The sequence below is a fragment of the Pollicipes pollicipes genome, unplaced genomic scaffold, assembly GCF_011947565.3.
Source record: "Pollicipes pollicipes isolate AB1234 unplaced genomic scaffold, Ppol_2.1 Scaffold_3447;HRSCAF=4054_pilon_pilon_pilon, whole genome shotgun sequence".
In the NCBI taxonomy this organism is placed as follows: Eukaryota; Metazoa; Arthropoda; class Thecostraca; order Pollicipedomorpha; family Pollicipedidae; genus Pollicipes; species Pollicipes pollicipes.
Window position 1 is genome coordinate 36,244,419 of NW_023596297.1, and position 7,788 is coordinate 36,252,206.

Genomic DNA, 7,788 nt, shown 5'->3' on the forward strand with positions numbered 1-7,788 from the left:
GTCAAAGCCGTATATTTAATTCGCCTTTTTCCAACGCGTGTATTCTGCAACGTTTTCAGCGCACTAATTTGTAAAACTGATTATGCAATCAATGCTTCGAAAGCTTGGAACACTTAAACAAAAAACAAACAAAAAACGTGTGAGCATGAGGCTGTTATTCCGTGAATTCAACGTAACGTTATAGTATAGCTTTGAGTTCTCCCCTCCACTGGTGCTTATCAGTGGCTCTTAAGAGCAGTGGGCTTAAAAGATATTTCAATTTTACACCCAAAGCCCGGCAACGTGCGAGTTAAACAGCTGAAAGCGGGGCCTCTAACAGCGGCCCTAATCACATCCTGTCGTCATGACGACGGCGGTCGCGACAACTGCAGTTGTCGTGGACCCAGGATACACTCGGGGATACCAAAAAAGAAAAGAAATGCAATGCTGTTACAAAGCGTTGACAGCTTAAGATGGGTTTGATCATAATTACAATGTTTCTCTTGTTGTTCATTGGTGGTTTCGGGCGTGTCGACTTCAGTGGTCATTTTGCGCCCATAACGATGTTTTTACTTAATTAGTATGGCGTGAAAATGACTTGAAAATCAATACCTTTTAAGAACGAAAAGAGTTGTTTGGAATCAAGAAAGTAGGAATTGTCTCGACCACATCGCTAATCGTCAGGGGCGAAGCCTGAGGACCAAAGTGACGTCGTCGTTCTTAGATGGGATACGGACATGATGCGATGCCATGGTGGACAGTGAGAACGGCACCACACCGTTGGCATAGGGGTCTGTCAGCTCCATGCAACAGATGGCCATGGGTGGCATACGTATGCCCAATACGCAGCCTGCATGAAGCCATTTCTTCCCACCGCACACTGCGAGAGCATGACGACTACAAGCCCAAGTCAGTTTTTATCGCCCTGAGCTTATTGCCGCCAACCTGGTCCCAACAACGCTGCAGTTTGCTTCTCAGGAAGGTCTTCACTGCCGGGTAGAAATCTCTGGCATGGAAAGGCAAAAACTGGGTATACGGTGCTACCGCTGCTCGCTTAGAAACGGCATCAGCCAACTCGTTGCCCACGATACTGACGTGACTGGGGATCCAGCACAGGGCAACTCTCTTTCCAACCCGACTCAGCTGTATCAGGCGTAATAAAATGTCCTGTATAAGGGGACATGATGGATAAAAAGACTTCAGTGCAGAGAGACTGCCCAGTGAATCTGCAAAAATGGCGTGTGAAGATTCTTCACCAACTTCTATGAAACATACCGCCTTGGTAATCGCAATTAATTCCGCTGTGAAAACTGACGAGTGGGTCGGTAACGAGAACGATCGAGTGACGGAACCGCTGACGAAAGCACAACCCACGCCATTCGAGGTTTTGGATCCGTCTGTGTACGTCAGAGTGTACCCTTCGTAACACGCCAGAAGCTCAAATACCCTGGACCCCATTAGAGGTGGTGTGACGTCTTTTTCCTAATTTCCGTAAGCGAGGTGTCAGTGAAGGGTATGGTCACTTGCCGAGGAGGAGAGGCCAGGTGGCTTACTTGCTTCATACCTCGAAGAGGAATTCCGTCCTCAAGCAAGAAGGCTCTCATTCGGAAACCAAAAGTTAAAGCGCGCCGCTGCGGCCCATGACGAACGGAACTCGCGGCAAACTGAGAAAATACTGCAGAAAATGTTGGATGAAGTGGGAACTGCCGCAGCTTCAAGGCATAAAGTATGCCGAACATTTTCCTCCTCGTCGAAAGTGGTGGCTCGTGTGCCTCCGTTAAAAAGCTGACGAAAGGTGATGTGCGGAACGCCCCAGTAACAATACGACTGGCAGTATGGTGAACGGTATCAAGAACACGCTTGCTGGATTCAGACGCGCCACCATACACAAAACATGCATAATCCGGTTTGGAGCGGACGAGTGAACGATATAAAAGCATAAGCGTGCTTCTGTCTGCCCCATATAATGTGCGAGACGCACACTTAAGTATGTTGAGAGAATTAAAGCAATGATCGCGTAGCATTTTAAGATGTGCATTATATGTAATGCGGCGGTCAAAGTGCATCCCAAGATACCTGGCCACGGCCTTATTTGGAATAGAGCGACCACATAGACGGATGTTCAAGTCATTACATCGCTGGCGACGACACAAATGCATCGCAACGGTCTTGTCGCCTGAAAAATGAAACCCGGTCATGTCACCCTATCTTTCAACGCGATCCACAGCTAGCTGGACGCGTTGCTCCATTGCTGGTGTCCTCGCTGCACTGGTCCAAATTGTAGAATCGTCAACAAAAAGGGCACGTTCGACCGACTGGGGGAGCACATCACAAATATCATTCATCATAACTGCGAACAGCGCTATACTTAACACGTCCCCCTAGAGGACGTCGCCGACCCGAACACGGAAATATCGTTTGGCTAAAAACCTTTGGAGAAAAGTACCCATGTGACCGCGTATACCATATTTAAAAAGCTTTTGAAGAATACTATGGCGTCATGTGGTGTCATAGGCGGCTTCAATGTCAAAGAACATTGTCCCCATATGCTCTTTCTCTTGAAAAGCCTTACGAGCCGTAGTGTCCAAAGCTAAAAGGTGGTCCACCGTACTACGGTTTTTCCTAAACCCGCACTGCGAGTTACTAAAAATATCGTTGTTCTCCAAAAAACAAGTGAGTCGAACGTTTACCATCCTTTCCATGAGCTTGAACAGTGATGAAGTCAGTGAAATGGTCCGGTAATGAAGAAGGTCCATACCACTCTCCCGGTTTTCGAATAGGCACCACAGCAGCTTCCCGCCAGGCCGGAGGGAATTCACCACTTGACCACACCCTGTTGAAGGCCGCCAATAGTACACGACGTGTATATGGTGGCAGATGTCGGAGCACCTCATTGTGGATGTCATCATTGCGATGTTTCTCGTTATTACATATCGATGGTGGTGTAGGAGCATTGCCCAGTGCTATCATCAGACGCAAACAGTCCTAAGGCCTCACGAAAGTATGGTTTGAGAAATGCTCCAAAGGTGGGGGACTCCCTTTACCATGCATTCAAAAACAACCGTAACAAGCACATCGCATATTTGCACGCAAACAGGTCAGCTTGGAAAACAACAAATCACGCGACGAACGATGGTGTAGACTCCGTATGAGAGAAAGGTTAGCTAATAATTATTGGGACCCTTGGTACTTAGCGATGGCTTCTTTTGGTGAATATGAAATGATTCTAAAATCGTACAAACGGGAGAATTGCTGCATTTGCCTAATACGGTAAGCCCTTTTTTAATGTCAAAGCGAGTGCCACTAATAAACGCGTTACATCGAATGGGTCTGGGCAGGACAGAATATCACCTGTCCGCTCAGGCCTACAGTCATTTATGAATATCGCGCTTCGTGGAATGCATCGTAGGTGGACACAAGCCTGCATAGGCTGCACAGTGCGGCAACATTTGGGAAGGTCTGACTGCACAAGCAACATTTTCCCCAACCCAGACTCTTCGCCCATCCGAAATATTTCGTCATGTGTGACACTCGCTTTGACGTTAAACGTTGTTCCTTGTTCGGGCACTTCCATAATTCTCTCTGTTTTAAGAGTTGAGGATCACTTCATATTCATCAAAAGAAACCGCCGTTGAACATCATGGAGACCTCACATGCCGTGCAAATTATCAGGTGTTCTTTTCTGATGCTGTGCCGAACGGATCTCTTGTCGCGTGATTTTGTACTTTTTCACACTGACTTGTTTGCATGCAGATGTTTTGGCCATTCAGATTTTCGTGCTTAGAAAATGAATGTTTTAAAGGGCGCGAGCTCGTCAGTGAACTTATTTCCCCGTCGTCGAATGGCCACCACCAGGAGACATCTCGGGACAGGTACCGGTTTAGAAGGGAGTCTTTGGTTTGGCCCCTGATATTCAAGTGCGCGCATATGCCGAGTATCAGTGCAAGCTGCTCTCTTCCAATAGTAGATTTCATATTATGAAAGATAACATATGAAAGGACAGATAGCATGAAATGAAGCATGCAATGTGAAATGAAAGATCCAAATATGGAACTGTGGGAAAACCTGATGTGAAATTAGACCTAAATCTCAATCTGTTTACTATGCAAAGTGCAAATATACGTCGATGTCAAACATGCTATTTTGTTGATGAATAACAGGAAACAATCCGTGGAAAGCTGCAATTATAAATGTGGCGGTGGCATTAGTCAAAAAATGATGCCGTTTGACGCGAGAATTCGTTTTCACATCGCTAACCGCGAGGTCAGAGCGTCCAACCAGACTAGATATCATGTAAATGTTCGATATGGTAGCAGAAACCCGGAGCGTACTTTCATTGAAAATTAAGCAGCCGCCGACTTTGCTACGCAGGCCATTGCCGGGGCTCAGGCATGCTTAGTATGCTTTGGCTATTCAGTTGTCACATTTCCCTCTGCGGAACCCCGCAAGAGCGCTCAGCAGCCGCCGCGCGCAGGAACTAACGTCACAAACACGCTCCGGCAATAGGGCAAACAAACACCGCGGTTGGGGGAGGGGGCGGCATGAGCTCGGGTGGAATGCGAGCGCTGAGAAACAAACGCCCGCCGCTCGGTACAATACACTAACGGCTGTATCTGCGTGCCGACCAAGCATTCCAGAGGTCCCGGATGTTGGACACGTGATCTTGGTGAAATTCATCGGTCACGAGTCCCAGGACATGCGTATGTCCGGTTTTATCGACAGGAAGTGAGCTGCCTGTTCTCAACGGGGTTGTTAAAATGACCGGAATCAAAACGATCCGCTGAACTGGAACTTCACTGTACTTAATAGGATGCCACGATGCGAGTGATCATTGTGCCATGTATAGTTCCCACGTGGTACTCTGACACCGTGTCACATACACGCACATCCAACGCTCCAACCCCCCATACACACACGCATGCACGTCCATGCACATACACCCACACGCACACGCACACGAAGGCGCACACATACGCACAGACGTGCTCACCAATCCGCATGCGTGCAAGTAAGATGCGAAAAACGAAACACAAAATGAGTTTTACTGTGAATGTTTCTATTTTCAACTTTTCCCATCACAAGCCCGCTGAGCCAGTCAATGGCCACATCCGCTGGCCACTGTCACGGCCACCCAGATTCTGGTCTTGGGGTGTCACCTGACCTCCATGTAGCACCATGAAGGAGGTGGCTGACACAAGCCGGCTGTCCGCCGACTTAATGAACAGCTGACAGCCGCCGAGTTGGCCGGCACCGCCCTGGTCTGCGCGCAGCCCAGCCCGCGGCGCGAGGCAGCCCTAAACAGAGTGTGATCCGTGCCAGCGCCGGCCGGACATTGCCAGTTAGCGGCCATCATGCGCACGAGTCGGCGCCCCTCCCTGCAGAGCACGGCTGGCCGCCGACCCGTGTCGGACCCTGTCTGGCCGCCATCCTCGCGCGTGCGCACCTACCTGAAACGCCGAACGCCGGTCCGCCGCCGTCAGATGCGCCCCGCGCACTACGCCAGCTCGCCACGCTGGCACACTGGAGCGCCGCCGCTCCGACGGCGCCAGCACATCGACGCGGCGTCGCGGCCCAGCTGACGACGCGTCGGCGCCCTGCCGGCCGACTCGGCTCACCCGGCCGCGGGGGGGGGGGGGGAGGGGCGGCGCAGACGGTCAGGGGGCGGGAGCCAACCGGGCTCACCCGGCCGCCAAGGGGGGGGGGACGGGGGCGCCGGCGGTCCAGGGGTGCGGGCCGACCCAGCTCACAAGGCCGCCGCAGGAGGGGGGGGGGGGGGGGGCGGGGGCGCCGGCGATCCAGGGGCGGGTCCAGCGGTACTGATCGCCGACCTCTGTCTTATTGTCATGCCGTGTTTCGCTGGAATGCTGCTGGCAGGGTGGTTTGGCTAAGCCTCACATACTTGACTTTGAGACGTCAATAGCTGATTTTGCCAATCCCAAACTTTAAATCGCTACTGATTCATGAACTCATATTTCCGCCAGAGTACGCTGTTTAAAGTGTCGAGAGCAGGGGCAGCGCAGCGGGAGAGGAGGGGGCAAATGGAGCAATTGCCCCCCTCCCCTCCCTGTCAGCATGCAGGGAGCGTGAATACATTTCTGCCCACACCAAATTTTTCGGAGATCCTTTTTCCCAAGCTTAATCCATTGTAGCTACCCGTAAATTACACAAAGTCAGATCAAGGAGGTCCAGTAACTAAGCTAGAGAGTAATAAATCGGGTTCATAAAACCCTGTTTACAACAAGAGGTCCCGTGAGGCCACCGTCATGAATAAAGTACCCATGCTCCCGATAAGAATGCCAGATGTTATGCCAGGGAGGCCCCTGCACTGACTGGAGAGGTTCCCGTCACGAACTTGGAGGCCCCCGGTCTAGGTCAACAGACACCCTCTACATTTGGGAACCCATTTCTGGAACGGGAAGTTTCTCTCATGCTTCCGGATCACAATGCCCTGCTTTTGGGATCTCGAAGCCATGAATCGGAAACATTCCGTTCTGGATTAGGAGGCCTCTCTACACATCAGGAAGCCATTTCCTGGAACTGTCAACACTGTTCTAGGAAAGTGAGGCTGCTGGATAATCAGAAGGTCTCCATTCCAGAATTTTTCATTGCCGACTTGCATGTCCTTGAAAAGAGGTTAATGACAGGTTCCCCGAAGGCATGTGAACTGCCTCATGTCACATTACGCAGCACTGCACGCGGCGTGTTGCGCTGAGGCTGAAGATAGCCCTTCGTTTCTCATAGCAAGTCAGGCCATTGAATTTGCGCCGGAGACAACCACTTCGCAGTCAAATCAACTTCTTAAAAGCATGAAAGCTGAGGTATGCTCCAGTTTTGCACCACCTAACAAGATTATAAGAACATGTGCGTTGGGTGCCGTAGTGCTGCTGAAATATTATATTGACACTGTACATAGATTTACCTAACGGCAATGTAAGAGTCGAGAACCACTGAAAGCTTGAAAACTAAAATTAGGTGACTTGGATGAGCTTGACAATGACAGCTTAGCACCTGCATATTCGTGTATGTGATTGAATATTTTGGGGAGCATTGATAAGGTGCAGTTCGTAGAGGACACGGTCCCTTTACCCCGTTAATCGTTATGTAACGCAACTACATTTTTAATAACGGAGTAGCGGACTAGTACTTTTGATACAATGCAACGGGCCGAGTAACTTGCGTTATTTGTGTGGTCTCTTACTCGCTGCTCGTGAACTCTACTACTTTGGGTTTCAAGGGCCGCCTTCAATCTGTCGTCAGCACGTTCGTCAGCACCAATCACGGCCCATTATTCTCCCTGCGTCACATCATGTGACCACGAAGACACGTGCCCTGTGGCAAATGGTTTTCAGCATGGAGAGAAAGCGCTACCAGATTAAATAAATTACTCTGACAAATAAGCGCGAGTTTGACGTGGCGACTCTTGCGATTGTGAGTGCGTTAGGGCACTTAGGCACTAGGTGGTTGGGTGGTGGTTAGGTGGGGCACTTGTCTCTACTTTGAGGGAATGCAACGTGGGATAGATGAGAAACTGACTTTGGCTGCCTGATACAAGATTACCCATGGAAAGGTGAGTGACAGTGAGTGGTGAGGTGAGTGGTTGCTCCGTCCAGTTAATTGATATCGTTGGAGTCATCGTAAAACATGGATGACAGAAACAAAGTGTCTCGCGTTTCGAAGATGGACATCGGTGGCACAGTTGCGGGTTGAATAAAAAGATGGCACGTATATCAGCGTAAGAAGCAAAGAAAAACGACCTTTTCCACAAAATGGAGTTAAAAACAGAAATGAAAAAGGATGACGCTGCAATGA

General features: G+C 49.9%; 1 protein-coding gene across 1 annotated transcript in view; it reads right to left on the minus strand.

The window, feature by feature from the left end:
- The window catches only part of LOC119091826 (solute carrier family 45 member 3), a 39,250-nt gene extending 33,711 nt beyond the window's left edge, over positions 1-5,539 (minus strand). The window contains exon 1 of the transcript XR_005093442.1: positions 5,427-5,539. The gene's annotated coding sequence lies outside the window, so the exon portion shown is untranslated. The remainder of the gene's footprint in view (positions 1-5,426) is intronic.
- Between the last annotated feature and the right edge of the window lie 2,249 nt (positions 5,540-7,788).